The following is a 24,415-nucleotide window of genomic DNA, read 5'->3' as shown; positions in this document are numbered from 1 at the left end:
TCCCAATTCCTATTCAGAGGTTGTTCCAGAACCTCACCCCTGTGATGGTTAGAAACTTCTGGTTCAGACATAACAGTGATCAAATATTGTTAGATGTTAGGTTGTCTATAGCAAATGTGTTGATGGTCTTGGTCCCCTTCCTAGTGCACAGGTATCCCCACTGCTGTTGGAAGTGATGGGCCTTCTTCCTGGCAACCTCAGCAGAAAGGCCAAAGACTGCCAGGCCATAGAGTGTGAAAACGGAGCCGTTTGAGAGACAGGGATGACAAGATCCTCCGCTTCTGGGGATGGTGTCTTGAGCAAGGGTCAAACCATCTCTAGTTTCAGGATCTGGCAAGCATCCTTCCCTCCCAGGGGAAGGTATTAACAATTCCTCCCAGCCCCATGAGGAGATGAAAGCAGCTTTGTAGCCTGATGAGCGTTGGTTGCATATGCCACAAAGTGAGAACAGGTGCTTTTTGCACAGATACATTTGCAATGTGTGTCCCAAATGAGCTGTCCTGGCCTATTAAGGTTAAACAAGGTCTAATGTCAATGCCAATTGTCCTTTGAGAAGGACCTCCCTTCCTTGATTGGTCCTGCTTTGAGCAGGGGGTTGGACTAGATGACCTCCTGAGGTCCCTTCCAACCCTGATCTTCTATGATTCTATGATTCCTCTCCTCACTGAGCTCCACAGGAGCTACCATTTCTACTGATCGCCTCCTTGGAGAAGTGGATGGAGTGGCCGGGGGAGGGGGTGAAAGCTACGTTAATTCCTGGACCATGTATTTCTTAGTTAGGGCATCTCCAGTCTCAAAAGTGACACAAAGGTACCTTTCCCAAGGCCATGTTCTGAAACATTTTTAACAAGGAAGCAGCAAGATTTGAATATAGTGACATTAGACCTTGTCTGACAAAAACATCAATATCAGTGCATAATTAATGCAAGGATCTTATCTAACGTGGACTGAATAGGGACAGAGTGCTTTCAGAAATCAATTTGCTACCTGAATTACAAACACTACAGATTAAACCTGACAGGGCAAAACTAAAAGGCAAAGGCAGCGGTGGTGGTGGTGGCAGGAGGCTCATGGTGGTGGAACTACAGCACCCTGCCAAGCCAAAGTTCTCGTTCTTGTTTCCACTCTTATTTTTAGGAAAATATTCATTCACACCAGCGCTGCAGCATTCATGCATTTGCATCCTCTGTTTCTGCAGGCTGAGGCTGTGTCTACACTTGAGCTGGGAGGCATGACTGCAGAGATGAACCCAGGCTAGCTCTACTCCACCTAGTCTGCTAAAACTAGCGGTATAGCTGGGGTAGCACAGGGGGCAGCTCGAGTTAGCCGCCTGAGTATGTGCTTGTCTGGATCCCCAGATGTGTACTTGGGTGGCTAGATGTACTTGGTACCTCGACACGAGCCAGGGATCACACCTCCCAGCTCAAATGTTGACACAGCCCGAGACTCAGGTAAAACCCTTCATGCAGCAAGACAGAGACCGTTCTGTGTGCGGCGGAATGGAGTATGTATTCTGAGCTCAATTTACGCCTCTGACTCAGCTCCTCAGAGGAAAGGTGACAACCTGGGGCTAAATCCGCCTCAGGTGGAGATCTTATCAACTCTCACCTGCTAAGCCTGGCCAGGCCTTGGTCAGATCCTGGAGGGGAGATATTTGAAGGAAACTTGCAGTAGGCAGTGCTCTTCCCTCTGAGTCAGTTCTGAAGCCATGCTCTGGCATGGGACATGGGGACACGGTGCTATTGGAAGACAGTGATTTTTTTTCACTCAGCAGCGATTTAAGCTTTGTAAACCTTAGCCTAGAGATTTGATTGAATCTGGGCCAATCTATCTTTTTCCATCAATCAACCACAAAATAAACAAACAAAAAAAAACCCCAAACCAAAACAAAAGGCCCCTTAATGGTCCCTAATGGTAGAACTCAATGGGTGAAACTCTCCCAGGTGAGAATGAGGAATAAATTGACATGAACCCCTGTCAACAGATACACTGTACACAGTCCTTCTGCTTAGCAAGATGGCTCCTTTTCATACCTCGCCCTGACAGGGAACGCTTCATAGATTTAGTTGGGGTTGGTCCTGCTTTGAGCAGGGGGTAGGACTAGATGGCCTCCTGAGCTCTCTTCCAACCCTAATATTCTATGATTCTGTGATTCTTCCCAAGTCTGGAGATACGAGTTAAGTGGGGTCAGTGTCCTACCCGTAGCAGCCATTTTTGAGGTGTTTCAATAAAGAGTGGCTAGTGTCTTGGAAATCCTGTAACCCTTCCAGCTGGTTTGACCTCCCCCTGCCCCCTTCAGCACCACATGTTGTGTGTGCTATGCCACCACACCCGTGTGACCATTGTGAGTGCAGCTCCACACAAGCCTTCCCTGGACATGTGCAGAACATTCCCAGGGCAGTGAAGTGGTTAAATGACTTTTGAACACTTCTCTCTGCTTCCTTCCTGAGTTCTCCCTGGGAGTTCAGTCACTGCCATATGTTATATTATGGAGCATGAGAAATCAGACTGAGGTGGCAATTTTAACACCCTTTATTCATACAACCTATTTTTACACTGATAGATATAAGATATGCAAAGTCTAATTCCCAGTTGAGACAAGCTCAGCACAGCTCCTGCTGGCTTGGCCAGGGTTTGGGAGGAATGGGGGTGGGTATCCTTTGGGCTCACATGGCAGATCTGTCACCTGCTGATGAAGCAGGGTCCCAGTTGCAGTCTCAGCTGAATTAATGTGCGGGACAGACACAGAGTGAGTCCTCCCCACTGTCTGGGAGGTTGCTAACGGGTTAAGTTCACCTGAGTGTGTATCCTTCACCACTACATCTGCAAAATCCCATCTGGTGGAACCGTTCCAGGTGGCTGACAGCTGAAGGGATCCTGCTGGCTTCTGCTCAGAAACAGAAGAATCAGATGGTTCTTGCTGTGAAAAGTTCTCTCTCCTTCTTGGATAAGATCAACAAGGCTGGCTGTGTTTATGGGAGCAAAAGCCAGGATAAAACCCATTACTTCTCTGGCTGAGTTTAGGTCAATTTCAGGCATTGAGGTTTTAGAGGTGATAGGATAACTTTATTGGTGATTTGAAATTTGGGATCTTAGGGTATGATGGGGATGAGCTCTCTCCTCTCAGTCCCATTACTGAGAACATTTCTCTACCATTTATTCAGAAAATCTGCAATTTGCTGATTTATTTGTTCTTTCATCTGTTCCGAGTGGGGCCCAAAGTATCTTTACCCACTTGTGTCTGGCTAGAGAACTTTACCACCATTATCCTTGTCTGTGTCACACCTCTCACCATAGAAATGCAGCCATCACTGGTTTGGAACATAACTGCTTGTTTATCAGGACACAGCAATGCAAAAGTTTGGGACAGGAAATGAAGATTCTCATATCCAGTTGAAAATGCAGGAAGAATCTAATGGGGAAGAATGTTATTCTGTAACTGGGATTTGGTCAGGTCACCAGCGCTAAAACCCCTGCTCTTGTGTAAAAGTGCCACAGGCTTTTTAATGTACATTAGTGGTCAACATGTGAAAGATAATCATCCCACCAGACACAACTGCCAGCTTTTTAGATGTGAAGTCTAAAGAGCACAGGAGACTCGTAAGAGAGAACCTTTCAGGAACTAGTTAACTTGCTAAAAGGAAACATTTCTGGGTTTCACTCCAACGCCCATGTGATTGCGAAAAAGATTTGCATGAAACTCTCAAGTGAGGAAATTTGAAGAGACATGGGGGCGGGAGAGGGGAGAATGGAGGAGACTGTAATTACAGAAAATGACTGACACAGATGCTGAGGCAGATGCAGATGGGGCAGAAATGAGGATGAAATACGAGGATGATTGTTCCGGAATGAGACTTTCGACCATTAGCTTAAAACTCATCTGGGTGGGAGACAGAGCTTTCTGGGGGGTTGGTCTGATACTGTGGCATGAACTCCAACAAGAGCCAAGGACCTTCACAGACCTTGCCACCTTCTGCATTAGGGGCAAGGCACATTACTTTGACCTGCCTTCTCTAATATAAACACAGTGTTATGGCAATTTTTTGTTTCAAGGTACATCCTGCTCTATCTGTACACATAATTCTCACCCCTAGGGAGAGGATGAGAGAAAGCATGAATCAAACATGACAGATGTATGACATGTTGCTCAGTGCACTAGTGGAAGGTACTCAGGTACTACGGTGAGGAGGGTGGTGGTACCCTAAGAGCCCCTCAGTGCCATCTGTCTGTTCTGTAAAAGCAACTCCTATCAAGCTTCACAAACTCATTACACCTAACACATGACTTTCATAGTATTTATCCAAAATGGGTTGTGTGAGGTGTCTAATAAAAGCATGTGTCATACTGAGCCTCATAATCATCATAAATTGTGTGTATGGATGATATTTAAGGAGTAGTATGTATGTAATGAAAATATATTTTAGAGTTCATGTCCCTGGCAGGGTTGAGAAACAGGTTTTACTAGACAATGGGGGTGAATAATCACCTGCCTCCTAGGTTCATATGTTGATTAAGCATTGTAAGCCAACCCAACAGAAGCCTGTTTTCCATATGGAGTCAACCTGAGTATGTGGAGACAACTTGGATCCAGCTTACCTGGAAAGGAATCACAGGGGTCATCCTGGCTATGGGGACAAAACAATGAGTTGGGGAAATACAAGGAGAATCAAAAGGACTTTTGTTGTCCATCCATGAGGGAGCAAAAACGCTAGCACTTTGGTGCACCCCAATTATGCTGGTTGGTGACACAGGGAGATTGCTTTACTTGAGACAAGGATTTTAGCCTGTTAGAGTTGAGTTGAGCTGCTAAGCAGCACATTATACATTTTGTTTTATATGTCACCATTGCTGTTTCCGTTATCCTTACTCAGTAGCTCTTAAATCTTTATCTTAGAGTGAAAACAATCGTAAGTTTATTATCAAACTATATCTCCGTGCTGTGATGCTAAAAGGACCTGACCCTGGGCTCTACCAGTCAAGTTGTGTGTATACTGATCCTTTGGGGAGAAGAAGCCTGCTTATTCCTGAAAGTGTCCAGTGACAGGGGTGGGATATTTCAGGGGGACTCTTTCGGAGGGGTTCGGGAGTTGGGGTATGCCTATTGTTACCTGCAAGGCAGAGTGAGGGCTGGCAGACACCTGATGAGATTGTTTGGGTGGCTAACAGACTTGGGTGTCAGGGAGGTGACATCCAGCTAAACACAAGCAGGTCTATCTCTTGCTCAGGCAGAGGGGTAACAAGGTGACTCATAGTCCTGGGCACCCTGTTAAACCCGCAGGGGTGGTATAAGAACCTGGAATAGAATTGTTATGGTAGCCCTGATGTGACATCAGAAAACACTCTAAACATGTTCCAGGACAAGGAACACAAGGAAAATGGAGCAGAAGGTTTAGCTGCCTGTCAGCCAATATCATGGTTTGTGTATGTATGATTCTTCTATTCCTAATACACAGCACAGACTTCCCTTTAGCTAGAGAAACATTTTTCTTAAACTAGAGTCACCCTTTCAAAATAAACAAGGGTTTAGGTTACAGTATAAAAAGAGTGACAAAGTCCAATTTGGAGGCATCATTCTATAAACCCTCTCTCAGCTGAGCAGTCCCGTTGAGGTTAGTGGCAGGAAGGCTGCCGTGTTTAAGGGTTTATGGAGTTGAGCCCAGTGCTCTGAATCCTGTGAGTGCCCCACATCACCTCCCCCAGGGAAAAAATAGATGGTGAAGTTCACAAAATGAGCTCCATCCTGTCAGCATCAGGGATGGATAATAAGATTGGACAAACCATCACTAAATGTGCAGTAGGGAATAATCCCAAATTGGAAGGGAGATGGTCTTGGTGAACTAATAGGTCATATCTAGCTCTAATTCTAGGAACTCTGAAAAGTCCGAGAGCTTGTCTTGATGGAAGTTCTTATTAATGATGAGGGGAAGAGGAATGCACATGATATACCACCTACCGGTGTCAATCACCTCGTGAACTGTATTATTTTTTCTTTTTGCAAAGTTCCCCAGCGAGGTGTCAGCAGGTCTTTAAGAGAATGTGCCAAGATAAAATTAAAAGAGACACTAGCCCTGCCCTGATAGGAATGAACGGAAGCCGGCCAGCAGCCAGAGCGCCGAGAGTGCTCATTAGGCAACAGCTCCTGCTAATGTGGCCTTGTTGTTAAAATCACTGAGTGTGATGTGATGTGAGTGATGGAGCCCAAACTGGAAGCGAGGGTGCCTACTCGCCAGGCTAACCATTGCATTGTAAAACCCTTGCCTGTACACTCTTGGAATTTGAACACACTATTACGCATATTACATGCACGTATCCCCACAAAGGAGTGGATAGGTAAATAGATCACACACATACATGCATATATACACACACATGTATATACAGTCAGACACATAAATACCCACTTACATAGATAAAATGCACACATATCTATGCATAAACACACCTTTCTATCCACACATGCAGACATATACATGCACAAATATATATGTACATAGACATACATATCTACACATATCTATCTGTCTATCTACACACACATACAAACACACAAATATACTCCAAACCTAACATTTAGCCATTTTCATCATATAAAGCTCTGGGATCCTTTTTTCACACATAAGCGAACAGCTCTGTTTTGCTAGCACGGCATTCATGGCTGTCAAAGCCATGGAGCAATGCAGGTTTAAACACCCCAAACGTAAAACCAGTGGAACATTCTCGGGGGGCTGAGGCTGCATGGCTCGCACCGTCTGATCGGTGGGTCTTGGGAAAAGCAGGTAGTTATGCATGCATCCATGGGGATTGTCAATTGTCTCTGAAAGCGTTCGCCATGTGGAATGATGCCTATCCCCAGCACTGGGGACTTAGTCACCTTGTTTGACACCGTCCTCGTGTCACCTAATGGGATATTTAAGGCTGCAGAATGAACTGGAGCTGTTGCCTAGTTTCAGGGTGGCTCCTGTTTAAATTGGGGCTCTGGTCTGAAAACAGACCATCGCGTCGCAGCAGATCGGCTCCTTCCATGTATTCAGAGACATAGCTGGCTTTGTTGCTGATTGAAACACGTGTATGCTGCTTTTGATGTCAGTTAGCACCAACACAGCTATGGGTGTGTGACCCAGAGTCCCTCCTGCCTCATGTATGATTAACAGAATTATTTATCAGGGCCCTGCTGTCGGGACAAATCTTGTCCCGAGTCACAGCTGTGGATCCCCACTGATGACAATGGGGCTGCACAGGTGTAAACTGAGGGCAGAATTTAACCTGCTGGGTCTTTATTATGGATGATGATACATAAGCAGGAAAGAATTCTGACTCTCCAGCCTGAGAACGCAGGCCTGCTCGTTAGAAAAATGCACAGTTTGAATTTGTGACGTGAACACATCTGATCTGGAGTCACTCAGTGGCAACAAACACAGAGCCCATAATCACCATAATCAAACACACACAGTTCACTGAGGAGTATGGCGCCATGGGAGGATCCTGGCTGATGGTGTCATACCAAACATTGTGTAGTGAAGTTCCCAACCCTGGCTCAGTCCTGTGAATCCACAAATCTCTGGGGTAACCCCGCGGATGGCCCCAGGTAGGGTCTGGGCACACTCCTCTTCATGCATTGATGGAGAGTTTGAGAACTCGGTGTGCTGGGGTGTTTTTGTCATTCCCGGTGACATGTTTGAAAACCATGTAAAACCGCATATGAATATAATGAGTCACTGAAGGAAGACCAGATCTCTGTGAGATTATGACAAATCAAACCACTTTATGCTCAGGATTTGGTGCTGACAGGGCATATGGAATGTCTCTAGCTGCTCCAAGTCTGCCTGTGAGAAGGTCCAGGTTTCTGACCCATAGACCAATACAGATAGTGCAGGTTTGATAGATTCTGAACTTTGTCTCAGCACAGAGGTATTTTTGTGGCCATAAGCAAGACATGAATACGTCCATAAGCGAGCCCATAATTATGATCACTATTAATTAGTACACTATTTTAGTGTCAAGAGGCCCCAAAAGAGATCAGGTCCCCATTGTGCTAGGCATTGTACAAATGCATAAAAGAAACACTCCCTTGTTCCAAAGAGCTTACCAGCTAAATACAGAAGACAGACAAAAAGTAGGAGAGGAAACAGAGAGAGGAAGTGACTCAACTAGTGTCACAGAGCTCAGTGGCAGAGCTAGGAATAATACCTAGGTATATCTTGATCCCCATATTAGTGCCTTTTCCATTAGACAATACTGCCTCTCAATGCCATTTTCACTGTAGAACTACACTTTCTTTGCATGAGTCTTCATCCCAGAGGGTATGTGGGGAATATTTCCTCTGGAAGAACTCTTCTAAGGTAGTAAAGACAAGATACTGTCAGAGGCTGTCAGAGACTGTCAAAAGAGAAGGTGATGGAGAAAACCAATCCTTATTTTATCTGAACCCAGCTTGCCTGTTCTCAGTTTTGAGTTATGGTAAATGGCAGATGACCTCTCATTAGTGTGGGAAAGCACAGAGCAGAAGCATTTGTGCAAAAGTTGCTCCCGAAAGAAGCCTTGGTGCCTTATGAACTTGGTTAAAATACTAAGGACTGCTTCGCTAGCTTCAGGGTAAGTTTGATGCTAAATGGTGGATACTGAAGTCCAAATTCTCTTCAAGCCTAATCACTCCCTGCCACTTTTGTGTACAAGAATTGTTGTGGAACACAAACGTGTGTGACAGGGTCAGGCCAGATGGCTACAAGAGAGTGGTCAAAGGTAGATACATTAGTTCCAGGTTAAGCAGATCCCTTTTCCCTGGGTAAGATAACAGGGACTATTCCAGAACTCAGGAACTTTCTAGAACTAATTAAAGCAGGTAGGCTAATTAGGATACCTGTAGCCAATTGGGAAGCTGCTAGAATTAAATAAGGTTCATCAGGACACCTGGTTTAAAAAGGCTGTCACTCCAGTTAGTGAGGTGTGTGTAAGGAGCTGGGCGTGAGAGGATGTGCTGCTGGAGGACTGAGGAGTACAAGCGTTAACAGACACCAGGAGAAAGGTCCTGTGGTGAGGACAAAGAAGGTGTTGGGAGGAGGCCCTGGGGAAGTAGCCCAGGGAGTTGTCGCTGTCGCTCAGCTGTTCCAGGAGGCACTCTACACAGCTGCAGTCCACAGGGCCCTGGGCTGGAACCCAGGGTAGAGGGCAGGCCCGGGTTCCCCCCAAACCTCCCAACTCCTGACCCAACACAGGAGGTTCCATCAGAGGGGAAGGTCTTTGAGCTGTTCCCCGACCCACAGGGTGGATCAGCAGAAACTGCGGGGATTGTTCTTACTCTTTTTTCCCCATGATGGCCAGTGATGAGGTTATCTGAGTGAATGGCAGATTTGAGCCATGAAAGTGGCCAAACTGAGGGCTACTGTGAATCTCTGAGGCAAGTAAAATCTGCCAATAAGCGCAGGACCCACCAAGGTAGAGGAGGAACTTTATCACACATGTTACGTGCTGTCTTCCTGTCTGATCTGCTGTCACCAGCATTGCAGCCTTGACATTTCACCAATCTGTAGGGACCACGGTCGGACCTGTCTCCTGTTCTAAGTACAAGTTAGCAGGTCTGCTGCAAGTGCCTGGGATGGTGAATGTGCCCTTTTTAGTGGGGCCCACTCTGCAGTCCTTGCCCTTTGCATTCAATACAGGGCAATGTTGCCATTTCAAAGATCTTGTACAGACAGGATTCAGGGATGCCTCCAGTGTCCTTAACAATTCCGTGCATTGTGTGCTGCAGGCCTTTCACTAATTCGCAATGGAACGTGTAAAACATGCTTCTTTGTCCATTTCTCCTGCTAACAAAAGCCAGCCACTCTGACTCTGGGGGCAATTTGTGGACTATGTGGTGCCAAGCGAGCAGCCGTCTAGTTAACGTTAATCCTGGAATCCAGCAGGGATTTGTCCTTTCTCCTGTTTCCCTCCCTCAGGTCATCACAGCCTTTCACATACTCAGCACAACGGGACACACTGCAAACCACTGTCCTGGGGGGAAAAACGGCACCCTGTCATAGCTTTCCTGTTTGATTATCTAAGAATGGATTTGGATGGCCCCTTCACTTTGCAGAACGAAAGCAGGGCCACTTTGGGCCCACATTAATCAGACCTCAGGCAGTTACGTAAGTCCTTTTATTCAATTTCCTGTTCTTTCTCTCTGAAAGAAGGAAAATTACTTTGACAGATTAAAGCTCTTGGTTTATTGGGTTTCCCTCCTGCCCTCTCTCACCCCCAACCCTGTCATTTCTCTGTGCTTTGAGCTTCACTTCCACATCAGGAGGCCCTAACGGGATCATATCCCTGACCAGCTGCTACTGAAATTTCCAGTGACCTTTGAAACCCTAAACTTTCCATTTTGGTGGATTACGGGGAAAATGTTTCATCTTGCTGACAGAGAAGCACCAAAAATTGTGAGTCACCAGCTCATCTTCTGTTGCCTTAATGGACGGAGCTCGGGCAGGCTATTTTTAGGATACAAAGCTGTACTTTGCAAAGATAAAAGCTGGGGCTCTATCAAGCAAAAGCCTAAAACCATGAAATCCACCAAGTCTGTTTTCCTTGTGCTAGTGAACACTGACATTGTTAGTGTTAGTCTGTGGTTAGTGTATGTGTGGGTAGGTGAATGTAAGCTCCTTTCCTTGAGTGGCTGGAACGTCAGACCTGCTCAGTGTATCCTATTACCTTAGAATGGCTACAAAGGAGATAAGCTACAGCTGCTACTAACAGAGATTCTTCTTTATACCCACAACTAGGGTGCCTAGGCTTCTGGAAACAAGGATCCCATGTTCTGTTTCCAAAACCATATTCTGGTGTCTGGTGTGTCCATGTTTTGAACCCACTCAAGTGTGAGAACATCATATAAACATGCCAGCCCTGTTCCAGATCAAACATTACAGGTTCAACCAGAACAAACAGCTTCCCACAAGGCTCTTGGCAGGTTTATTAGCTGACAGCACCTGGGAAGCTGGGGGATCTGACTTGCCTGTTCCTGGTAGGAGGGAAGGAGTTCATGGATTTTAAGACTGAGTGTCCTAAACAGAAAACTGAATATAAGCTTAATTTCTGAGACAACACATGAAGAGGAAACTTTATGGAGGGGTTCCTGCTAGTCCCATGCAACTGGGAAACTCTGATATGGAGTCTTGCTGCATTAATTAATGCGCAGGGCAGTTGGGGTTTATTTTCCTGCTTGTTTTTTTTTTTTTTTATTTGGCAAGAGCCTGCCAGGCTGGCTGCCTTCCTATAGCTAACTGAAACTTGCAAAGTGCCCTGTCCCTGCTGATACTGTCCTCATTTAAAACTGAGATGGGTTCTTCAGGAGATGTCTCTACTTCATTTGTTCCAATATTCTGGTTTGGATGAAGGATAGGAGCTTTTCAGGACATTTCAGCCACCCACTCCCAGCCTGCATATGGCTATCAGTACCACTGCCTCTGTGCTCAGCCAGACACATCATATACTGCCTTTGGGAATTCACAGGACTGGCCAACAATAGGCCACTCAGTACCCATGTTCTTGCAGAATGTGTGACATTTGCATCCTCTCTGTTATCGTCAGACTTTGTACTTATTTGCCAACGTCAGAGCACTTTGTAAAAATTAATTAACAACCATTAACGACATGTCGGTTTGATCTTTTTTACAGGTAAGAAAGCTGAGCCACTGAAAAGTGAAATGACTTTATGTCACACATCAAATCAGTTCCAGAGCTGGGAATAAAACCCAAGAGTCCTAATTCCCAGATGTCTGCTCCAGCGACAGAGTCACAGAAAGAAGGAGCAACCTCCTAAGAACTGAGCCAAAATTAAACAACACGGATAACCCCATCTTCTGACCATTTTTCTATCTGTTGGGGGGCCTGTATGAAATGAGATGGTGGCAGAGTCCATTTTCTAGTATGAATGGGTGTCCATGCCACAGAAAAACCATCACCGCAGCAGCTTTCTTGTAGGTAATGACAACAGAGAGGATTGAATGGGTGACAGGCATTACATTACCCTCTTGTCCTTGGAAACAGTCTGACCAAGTCAGGTCAGAGGCGTGTTAGCCAAGAGGCAGTTCAGGGGAGGTGGTCCAGGGAGGAAGTTTACACTGCTATTGCCATGAATTTTCTGAGGAGGGGGAATAATGGAAGTCTCTTGCCAGTGCTGGTTAATCAGAGCTTGTCAACAGTGCTCCATTCACACACACATCCAAGCTTTCTTCTCGTTGAAGCAAATGTTAATACATGTGTCTGCAATTGAAGATGAGCAAGGGTCACGGATTCTGGGCTCCCATCACAAAGTGCCAAAATTACACTCGGAATCTCATTCCAAAGTAGCAGGGTGTGGGGAGCAAGGCGGTAACTGCCAAGTTTAACATTTCATTTTATTTTTTGGCGATAATTTACAATTTGCATGAAAGTCCCTTTCGTACCTTCATTACTGGCGATTTTATAGCCTAATGAATGTGACACATCTGTGTAATCACATCATTTCCCAGAGCTCCAGATGTTCAGTGGAGCACCTCTGGCTCGGGCTCTCCTGCTGAAACATTTGTTGTAAACATCAAAAGCTTTTTGTTTGTTTTAATGTTCCAGCACATCTCATTACCCAGTGAAGGTGAAAGATTGAAACGCGACAATGTTTTGCCAGGAGATTTTTTTTCCCCTTTCCCCCCTCATTGTATCAATTTTCAGTGTCTGATTTGTATGCAATGAGATGCAATGTTAAATGGCCTGTTGCTTTCTGCTCTAGATCTCTGCAGACCGGTGGACTCTACACAGGGACTTAGGGCCTGTGCATGACAGGTGCTGAGACCACCCTGCGATCCGTGTTACCTTATGGGAGAGATTAGTATCTCACAGGATCAGACCTACAGATAGGTGGGGAGAGATAGCTCAGTGGTTTGAGCTTTGGCCTGCTAAACTCAGGATCGTGAGTTCAATCCTTGAGGGGGCCATTTAGGGATATGGGACAAAAATTGGGGATTGGTCCTGCTTTGAGCAGGGGGTTGGACTAGATGACCTCCTGAGGTCCCTTCCAACCCTGATATTCTATGATAAGAGGGGCCCAATTCACCACTGTCTTGCTCGATTTCAGCAGTTATTGCCTAAGCAAATACAACTCAACCTGCTCAAACGGATTATTAGGTAGGGTTTTCCATTGCGTTAATCTAGCCAGACTGAGCTAACTGGATTGGGGGGAAAAAAGCATTTTTGCCTAGTCTAGACAAGACCTCAATGGCTACACAAGGTGCAAATCAACAGTGAATTGGGTCCGTGGTTTGAGACAGACAGTCACGAGGAAGGAATCATGTAACTGTGAATACAAGGCGCAATCTGGTCTAATTCAAAGTGTTCTTGGAATATGGAGCAGAAAAAGCCACAGGCAAAAAGGGTGAGATGTTCTTGCGGGCTAAGTATCTCATAGTATATCTGCTCAACCAAGCCTCTTAAGTGGAATTGGTTGGAATTCCCCCCCTCACCCCCATGGAAAATTTTGACATTTCAGCAAAAAATCAAAATTCTCAATATTTCTTCCAGACCCTACGGTATGTTGTCCAAAACCTGAAATATTTTGATTCAGAAATGATGCTGCAATGTTTCATGGGAACTGTAGTTTAGGAGCTTCTTGCTCCCATTGTAATCTATAGACAGGTTCCCTGGTTGGACTATGTCCCCCAGGATGGACCATGACCTCCCTGCCTCATGAAGCTGTGCATCATGAGAGCTGCATGGCCATGCTGCATCATGGGAGATGAAGACTGGTAGGGAGAGTGGCTCACAGAGGAGAATGGGGACATGAGGCAAGAGAACTACAACTCCCATGAGGCACTGTGCTTGCCGTGGACTATATTTTTATTTGGAAATGCTGTCAGACACTTTTCATGAAAAATTCCATTTTGTCAAAAACCCAATTTTCCATCAACAGTTTAGATGGACACTTTTCAAGCAGTCCTACTCTTCAGTTTGCATAGCTAGCCCGGGCCTTTCATAGAACAGATTCCCTTGCTAGAGTTCAACACTCAGTACCTCCAGCTGAGCTTCTGGTCTTACACTTTGCCACTTCCTCTTCTGGTGCCAGGTGGAACTTGGAAAGACAGAACCTTTCAGAGAGCTCCTCATAACCCGTAGGTATCTTTTTGCTGCTACGCTAAGCCCTGTTGAGAGCATTACTGTGTGCTTGTTGCAGATGCCTTAACTGCTTCCTTGCTGATATCATCCCCCATGACCTTAGCTCCTGTGCTCATGCACACAGAGGACCCTGCCCCATAAAAAGTGCTATTCTGTAGTGTCATACAGATGTGCATATTCATGGCATCTGTGAGGAGAGCTGCCGTCTGACGGATGGAATCAACCTCATGGTATTGTTATCTGCTGCTTCTACTATATGCAAGCGGTGGTGAGCTGGAGCCGGTTTGCGCGAACCGGTTGTTAAATTTAGAAGCTGGTTTAGAACCGGTTGTTAAAGGGCTGGGCAAACTCCGGTACATAATAGCCACATCTGGCCCACAGGACCGTCCTGTCCGGCCTGCGTGGGCTCCTGGCTGGGGAGGTGCCCCTTGAGAATCCCTTTTTACTCACCTGGTGGCGGTCCGGGTCTTTGGTGGCACTTCGGCGGCGGGTCCCTCAGTGCAGCTGAAGACCCGGAGCGAGTGAAAGACGTGCCGCCGAAGTGCTGCCGAAGACCAGAGTGACTGAAGGAACTGGTTCTTCAGATTTTGGCAGCTTATCACTGTATGCAAGGACTGAACTCCTCACTGAAGTCAGTAAACTTAGCCATGGCTTGGGTCATTTTGGGCCTGCTCTAGCTGGGGGACTGCCCAATAGTTATGAAAGAGAAGGCTTAGTGGGCCCTGGATAATGAGGAGGAACCTTATAATTTTCAAGGGCAGATCCTCAGCTAGCATTAATCGGTGTAGCTTCTTTGACGTTAAAGGAGTTATGCCCGCTTACAATAACTGAGGATCTGGCCCCGGGAAAGAAGCTAGCTCTTCAAAGGAGGGATTTTTCCAGAGTCAGAAATTTGTGCTGGATATTTAATCAGCTCCTGGCAGTCAGTGTCTCAAAAGACATCAGAGAATGGCTGGACCATGAGGGAGCTGAGGTGGATTGTGAACAACACCTGACATAACGTAAACGTGGGGAGTGGAGAAATGGAACAGCAGAAATGAAACTGCAGAGCAAATATAAGAACCAGAAGTGGTGGTGGGGCAAGAAGCAGCTGGACAACGGAAAACAGAAGACAACAGGAAAAGATCTGATGTGGGGGAGGAGAAGGACAACAAAGTAGAGCATGAAAACCCCCTGAAAAACCCAAGGAGAACTGAGTGAAACTTTCACAAGGGAAGTTGCAGTGGAGGGACTTTAAATATTTCAGAATGATTATCGACGTGTTAGGACTGGGAGATTGATTTATTCTTATGTTCTTTTGAGAAAATTATGAAAAGTAATAACAAGTCTAAAGTACAATAAAGATGCCCTGCTTGATTCACTCTTAACAGATGAAGATATAGAGGATTGTGGGAGATTAACGGATGATGAAATGGGTCTTTTGATTCTGTCAAACATGGAGTTCAGAAGCAGCCTGAGCTCCCCTTTGCATGAGCCCTGCAGAGCTTTCAACAGGACCAATGTGAGACAGCCCTTGCAGAATACAGCACACAGAGAAAGAGACTAAATAACAGAAGGATCCTCTGGAAATTTAATGTGTAGAGACGGACAGGAGGAAATTGGGACTTTGATGGGCTATTAAATAAAAAAAAAAAGGTCTGTCCTAGAATCTGGCAGAGTAACTAGGTGAACAGAAGGAAGCTTGGGGGACCAGGGGGGAGGTGAAGGAGGAGTCTGCAGGAATTTACTCCAGTCTATACAGAAGGAGACCACGAAGATTTCCCTGTGGGAATTTAGGGTCCAATCCTGCTCGCACTGAAACCAAGGGAAGCTTTGTCCCTAACTTCAGTGAGACCAGAATTAGAATCTTAGAGCCTGAATCTGAACCTGAATCTGTTTTGGCTTCACCTGGGTTACTCCTGATTTATGTCAGTGTAAATACGATCAGAATCAAGCCCTTAGTGCATGGATTTGGAAGATGGCAAAGCTCTCTGGGAATGTGATATGTAAACAAGAAGGACCTTCTGGTAACTATGGACTAATTTCTGATCCTGCTAGAGTCAAGCCTGCAGATGACTCAAAAATTGGGGAAGTGGTAAATAATAAAGAAGACAGGTTGCTGATAGAGACTGATCTGGTTCTGTTGTAAGCTGGGTGCAAGCAAACAACATGTGTTTTTTTAAAAAAGGCTCTAGAAGCAATCCTTGCAATTACGGGCTGGTAAGACTAACTTTGGTACCAGGCAAATTGGTTAAAACTTTTGTAAAGAACAAAATTATCAGACACATAGATAAACATGATTTGTTGGGGAAGAATCAAAACAGCTTTTGTAAAGGGAAATCATGCTTCACCAATCTATTAGAAATCTTTGAGGGTGTCAACAAGCATTTAGACAAGGGTGAGCCAATCAATATATTGTACTTGGACTTTCAGAAAGCCTTTGACAAGATCCCTCACCAAAGGCTCTTAAACAAAGTAAGGAATCATGGGATAAGAGTGAAGGTCATCTCCTGGATCCGTAACTGGTTAAAACATAGAAAACAAAGGGTAGGAATAACAGTCAGTTTTCACAATGAAAAGAGGTAAATAGTGGGGAACCTCAAGAATCTGTACAGGGACCAGTGCTGTTCAACATATTCATAAATGATCTGGAAAAGGGGGGGAAGGATGAGGTGGCAAAATTACTTAAGATAGTTAAGAACAAAGCAGACTGTGAAGAGTCACAAAGCGATCTCACAAAACTGGATGACTGGGCAACAAAATGACAGATTAAATTCACTGTTGATAAGTGTAAAGCAATTCACATTGGAAAACATAATCCCAACTATACATACAAAATGATGGGGTCGAAATTAGCTGTTTTCACTCAGAAAAGGAAGTGTGGCGTCATCATGGACAGTTCTCTGACTGCCCAATCTGCAGCAGCAGTCCAAAAAGCAAACAGAGTGTTAGGAACCATTAGCAAAGGGATGGATAATAAGATACGGAACATCATAATCCACTCTACAGATCCATGGTACACCTACATCTTGAATATTGTGTGCAGTTCTGGTCACCCCATCTCAAAACCAGATATGTTAGAACTGGGAAAGGCACAGAGAAGGTCAACAAAAATGATTAGGGGCGTGGAACAGCCTCGTTATGAGGTGAGATTAAAAAGACTAGGGCTGTTCATCCTGAAGAAGAGATGACTCAGTGGGGGGATATGATAGGGTGGTCTATAAAATCATGACTGGTGTGGAGAAAGTGAATAGGCAGCAGGCTGAAAGAAACAAAAGGCAGTACTTTTTCACATAACACACAGTGAACCTGTGGCTCTCACTGCCGGGGACGTTGTGCAGGCCAGAAGTATAAGTGGGTTAAAGAAGAATTAGATAAATACATGGAGGATAGGTCCAACAGCTATTAGTCAAGATCTGGGTTTCCCTAAACCTATGACTGCCAGAAGCTGGGCATGGGTGACAGAGGATGGATTGCTTGATGATGACCTGTTCTGTTCATTCCCTCTGAAGCACCTGGCATTGGCCACTGTTGAACCAAAGGTTACGGGGCTAGGTGGACCATCGGTCTGACCCAGTATGGCCATTCTTATGTTCTAAGCACTAGACCACTCTGCTCTTACTGAAGAAGCAGACAAGACCTGGGCAAGATATTGCAACCTTGGTGTATCAGTAAAGTGTGATTTTACAGGGATGTTCCTCCTGATGGCCTCTTGCTATAATTTTCATTTCTTTTGCTCAGCTGGGGCCTTGCTTACATGATATGTGAAAATATTCAATTAGTTGCCTTTATTGGAAAGTATGTTCCATTAAACCATTGTCATAGATACTAAGAGGCCTCCTGGTAGATTTTATTAAAGAAACATCTGACAAAATCCTATAGCACCCCTGCAAAGACTTCAAAGCTGAGGCATCATAAGCTTGAGCAATTACATATGAAGTGGTTTAATATTGTAGTAAGCAGCAGAGGGAAAAGGACCATGTTTTGGATACCCATGGCTTTCCCCAGGTTGTACTTTGCTAGGCCCTTGGTTTCTGAACCATTGTCCTTTGCCTAGACAGTAATTAGCAGAGCTAATGATGCTTTTTCCTTTGAACTCCTTGCTGGAGTGCCATAGGATTTGTTAGATATTGAGATAATCTGGAGTGGTTTGAGGGATATTACTTTCACCCCCTATTTAGCACCCACAGGACAGAACATAATTAGACTACAAACTTTGAACTTGCTGAGGTTTTTTCTTGATCTCAGTTTTGGTGCGCACAAATGGCTATTAAGTACTCATCTGGATCGTGCTTTCCCTGTGCTACCAGGTCAGAATAATTATACCTAGCGCTTATATCACACTGTTAGTCAGTAGATCTCAAAGTTCTTTACAAAGGAGGTCACTATCATTAGCTCTGTTTTACAGATGGGGAAACCGAGGCACAGGGTGGTTAAAGCGACTTGCCCAAGCTCACCCAGCAGCAAAGCTTGGAATAGAATCCAGATGCCAGGAGTCCAAGGCCAAGCTCTGTCCTCTATGCCACACTGCCTCCCTGTCAGTTTAGTTTCTCATTCTCTCTTTCAGCCAACCATGGTGATGCCATCAGTTGAATCTGGCTTTAATTTTGCTCACACTGGAGTAAGACTGACTAATGCACTTTGCTGCTGTGGTCTGCTGTCACATACCTTTGAATGTAGACACTTCATTACAGATACATGGGACAAGTTACATTTTAGCCCCCCCCCCCATGGTACACTGATCAGCAAAGGGGTTAAACATTGCTAAAGGATTTTGCAGCCATTTGTGACTCATCCAAATGAAGCAGGCGGGGTTATTTTGGTGCCGTTAGCGACCAATGGTGGTTGCTGGAGTTGGTTTGGGTAGCTCGGATTTCTAAATGGCTCTGACACCAGGTTGTACTAGTGTACAACCTATACTTCAGGCACTTCACATAGAAATCTGAATGAGGTTCTGCTCCGGCCCCTTTACATAAGTAAAAGAGCCTGAGAGGTGCTAAAGGGCCCTAGAAGCCCAGGTTCCGCCCATGCAGACAATGTGGAAGATGGCCATCAGGCTGCCTTCTGAGGCTCCCCTCCCAAGCCTTACCATACAGGGCTTGTTGAAGGCAGGGCAGCAGGCCGGAGGGGTATATCAGGGATGAGTCTGCATCACTCAGTGCTATGGGGCTTCCAGGCAGCACTGTGGCTATTTACAGGCATAGGGCCTTAAAGCTATGCTGGAGGGATGCTCCAGCCCCTTGAGCTGCCCGGGTTTGGGAGGGCAAAAATGGTGCTTAAGGTCACTTTTTCCCCTGAACACCGAGGGTTGTGAGTTCTGCACTGACTCTAAGAGGTGCAGCATACCATTTCACCCTGAATACGTTACCCATTCCACCTGTACATGGTTGTTTCCAGCATTATATTCTTTAAGTGCTGTCTCTAGTCTAGTTGAGATGCAGCTTCATATATTTCTCTTTAGTGACCAAGCCATACACTAGTAGTTAAAGCTGGACATAAAACACGGGAGGAAATGGTAAAAATCATTCTTGACTTTGTTCCCCTTTTGGGGGGTGAAAATTTGAACCTTTATCAAAGTTTCCAGAGAATAAGAAAAACAATTGGCAAAAATGTTGAAAGTTCCCCTCCTGCTTTTTTAGAACCCATAGTAGTTTCAAATTTAGAAAAAAATATCTACCAGTTCTACTAATGTCCTTTGCTGTTAGCTGTTTTGGCCTTGATTTTTCAAAGCACTTAGCGAAAAGAAAATTGAGAGGAGACTTAAATACATTCATGGGGAGAAAATACCGGGTACTCAAGTTCTCTTTAATCTAGCAGAGAAAGGTGAGAGTCAGTGGCTGCAAACTGAAGCCAGACAAATACAGATGAGAAAGAAGATACATATTTATAACAGGGTGAGTAATTATTGGAGCAAACTATCAAGGAGGGGTGGTGGATTCTGCATCTCTTGATGTCTTCAGATCAAGGGGGCGCAATACAGGGGGAATTCTCTGGCCTGTGATATACAGAAGGTAAGACTAGATGATCTGATGGCTCCTTCTGGCCTTAAAATCTACAAATTGAAGAATTAAGCATGTGCCTAGTTTTAAGCATGTGAGCTAATCCACTGATACCAATGATACTACTCACATGCCTAAAGTTAGACTTGAGCTTAAGTAACCTGTTGAACTGGGACCTCCACACAGACATCCATTCCTTTGCTCAGCTTCATCTCATCACTTCTAGTTATGGTAACTTGGACCACCCTAGACAATTCCACTCCTGCCTGCTATTTACTATTTTAATATGCTTTAGATAGTTACCATACTGCTGCTTAGTTGCGCTAGATATCAATTTCATTTTCTTAATCTTTCTTATTAATTGCTTCCACAAGGTGTTTCCAAAGCATCTTTTAGACCCTGCTCCAGCAACAGGGTCCACTAAATATGAACGTGTAGAGTCCTGTAGATTGCGATGAGAAAGCACGTGGCTGTGGGGTTTCCCTGCATGAATAATTATGAAGTCCAGGACTGTGAATTCCCTCTCAGCTCCCGGTAAGCTATAGCTTCTTCTGAGAGCTGGCTCTGTGGCTTTCTACCACATAAAGACTAGGCAGCTCTTTGGTGGAGCTGCAGAAAGGCAGCAGGAGCAGAAACAGCTGGGATCTTTCAGCTGCCGAAATGGCCTCCTAACCTTGGAAAACACCTTCCTTTGTGCCTGTTGAACAGGTCAGTGTTGTCCATTTGGGTGGGTCTAAGTCTCCATTCTCTCACAGCTGGTTTATGTGGGTTTGGATCCACTGAAGTCAGTGGAGTCACACCAGGCTCAAATCACAGTGAATGGAGTGAACTATGGCATGAGGATTGGAGTGAAGAAATCAACGTCACTTGCCCGCTACAGTGACGAGTAAGAAGAAAAAAAGATGTCCTGGGACTGGAGAAGTCTCAGCTGGTGCATAGATGATGCATTGTGGAAGAGAAGTGGGAAGAATGTGTGTGAGTAGCTACCGAAATGTCACATACGTTGAGAGCTACTTGAAGATATTACTCTTGATCTGTGGGGATAAAAAAATTCCATGCAGCCATTTTCAATATTAATCTATGCTAAATGCTACATTGATAGTTGGAATCCCTGCATAAGTAGATCAATAAATGGATCAATAAAGTAAAGCAGAGTGGAGGGAGTAATTTTAAGCGGTAGGAGCAGCTCTGAAGCAAGCCAAGAGCTCATCAGCTTTGTGTGTTATCATTTCTGCTTCGAAGACGTGCTGGACACCTCACCACTTCTATTAAACTCTTCTCTTAAGTCTCTCCTCTTTGCTGACATCTCTCTGTTCTTCAGGTGTTTCTGCCTCAGCCACTCATGCTTTCCTGAGAAGCAGATACTTCTCCTTTGTCACAGAATGGCTGTGATGGGGGTGGAGAGAGACAAAAAGGAAACATATTGTCTCCCCTCTAGCCTTGGGATGGTTTGTGCTTCTTTGCCTCACTCTTGTCACCCTTAGGACAAGACTCAGAATGAGTTACTGAGAGGCAGTGACCTCAACATAAGCCCCTGCCTGCTCTGGCAGAGGGGTTGAGATAGGTACAAAACATGCAGAAGCAACAGGGCTCTGGCATGCTTTCTCTTCACGATGCGATCGGTCGCTTTCGGGCCGTCGGAGTGCCATGTTATAAATCCATGATATAGACCACCGGTGGGGGGGAGGAGAGAGGTTAGTTTATAGCGCAGATTGCTCAGCGTGGTGACAGTCTGCATCCACACTGGTCAGGGAAATGCTGCTTGGAAACATGAAGCCATGATAGCCCTCCTGCTATTGCGTGGGTTAGTTACAGCCTGGCTTTATGAGCATACCAGGGTGGAGAGGGCCCTGGGAGCTTTCCTTCTTTTTGCACAGAGCCATGCATGATTAAATTCCTCGTGGCCAGGCACAGCTGGGATTCTTGTGCTCCCACAGGGTGGCAATCCCCCCTATACAGAAGACCAGCACAAGCCCTACACATTTAAGCCCTATTTCAAAACCTTAAATGGGATTTACATGGCACACGCCGAGGTGAATTTGACACACACAGTGCATTGGGCTGAAAGATTCTAGCATCAAACAGCAGAACTAGAACCATGCCCTGGGGAGTGGGAAAAGGTGGATCGGATTCAGGGACTGGGGCTCTGGTCTCCTCATCATCAGTGCCAAACATAGGCTCAAAGCCATAATCTAACCTGGTATATTATATGATCCATTATATTATACTTTTGCTAGGATATGTCCTCTCCCACCCCCTCCCTAGAATGTCCATGACCATATACAACTCTAAATAATCCATTCTGGTCTTTACAGGGGTCCTTCCACTAGTCATGATTAGGCAGTTCCTATGCAATGAAAAAACCTTTAATTACTGTGGTTCCTTTACGATTGTAGGATGTACACATTTGAACCCCGAAGGGTTTTCTCCAGAGAATAACCTTTATTTGCTTGATTATGTCTGTTCAGTTAGTTCTTTCTAATTACTATTTTCTTCCTATTAGATCCTAATTATATACAGTATTTTCATTATAAAGTGTAATGTTTCCCAGAGAACCATGTCAATTACACAGGCGATATTACCAGAGGTCTCATTTACTTCATTAAACCAGAGAGTAGCAGCCTCTTGTCTGATTAAAACTGTGGATGGAGTTACAGACTCAGTTATGTCCTTGCCCTACAGTGTATATATTACAGCTGATCAGAGTGTGATAAAAAATATGCTCCATGAATATTTTTGTGGATAAAAATACCTACTTCAGTTTGCTGATATTTATCAAGTTCTCTTATTCCGCCACTGTGACTATTTAGGCAGGGAAATTGTTTGTAAATATCCAGAAGTTTTAAGAATTTTAGCATGAATCAAAATTTGGAATAGCTCATGTAATCAGAGATTGAAAAATGTTGATAATATTCATAAATTGAAGAGAGTCTTCAGAAGATCCATGAGAATGATTAAAGGCTCAGAAAACATGATTTACAGTGAAAGACTCAAGAAGTTAAATCTATTTAGTTAATCAAGAATGGCTGTTTTTCTAAAAGATACGCTCTACTTCAAACAGGAATGAATTCAAAGAAGTCCTATGGCCTGTGTTATGCAGGAGGTCAGACTAGATGATCATGATGGTCCTTTCTGTCTTTACAAGCTATGAATAAATCTGAGAAATAATTATTTACTTTAGACAGGACTAGTGTAAGAGAGCACAAGGTAAAAGGATTGCACATAATGAAGGGAATACGGAGGGCAGCTTGGAACATCTATACCCCTGTCTCAGTAATTCAGGAACTATGGGGCATTCAATGAAACAAAAAGATGGCAAATTGAGCACTGAGATAAAAAGGAATATTTTTTCACCCAGCACACAATGAGCCTGTGCTACTCATTACCAAGAGAGTAGTCCCATTTAAGTCAATTAAAATATTTATGTGCTTAAAATTAAGCGTATGCTTAAGCACTGTGTTGGATAAAGCCTTGGTGCTCAGCACTTTGTTGGACTTAGCTCTTCACCTCTCTGTGTTTCAATTGCCCCCTCTGTAAAATGGGGATAATAGAACCCCAGCTACTTGGGTCATTAGTCTTAACAGATTAATTAATTAAAACTCAAACACTTTTGAGATTGGGTCCCTTGAGTCAATGAGAAATATCATCCCTGCAAAGGCTGCAGATAACAATATGAAATCGTAATTCAGTAGCAGCCTGTGAAACTCCTGCATAACTCAGCCTCCAATCACATAAGCTCCTAGCACACGCTTGGCGCTTTATAAATAATGAATAATACAATTGCTGGCACAGTGACTTTTGATAATAGCTGTATTTTTTAAAAACTGACAGAGCTGAACTGGTTACCCAGCATGCCCAGTATTGACCAGGGCATTGCAAACTTTCTATGATAGCATCCAGAAGCAAAGGGAAACTTGGCAGACTGGGAAGATGGCATTTTCCTGTATTTTTTCACTTGCTGTTGCTGAATCATTTGGTTAGCCCATGAGTCCTGTTCCTAATCCTGGAGACGAGCTAGAACCCGGGTGTAAGGTCTCCAAAGGAGCTTATTATTTCGGCTGCTGGAACCTGCAGTTCTCCCTGCTTCTCTAGTGCCCAAGTGAACTGATACACCATGTGCTAGCTAGGATCACCATACAGGGTCTCCCTAAATCTTGATTGGAATTTAACAGCCATGGAATGGAGTGATGACTGCACTAGATTATGAGTAAACATCTTCAGTTTTTCTTTTAGTGTCCCATCCTGTTGGCCTTTTCCTTTTCTCCACGTGATATTTCAGTGTCTGCCTCTTAGAGCAGAGATATCTCATCAGCTGACATCTT

This window comes from Lepidochelys kempii, chromosome 16 (genome assembly GCF_965140265.1).
Source record: "Lepidochelys kempii isolate rLepKem1 chromosome 16, rLepKem1.hap2, whole genome shotgun sequence".
In the NCBI taxonomy this organism is placed as follows: domain Eukaryota; kingdom Metazoa; phylum Chordata; order Testudines; family Cheloniidae; genus Lepidochelys; species Lepidochelys kempii.
Note: the sequence above shows the minus strand (reverse complement) of the source record.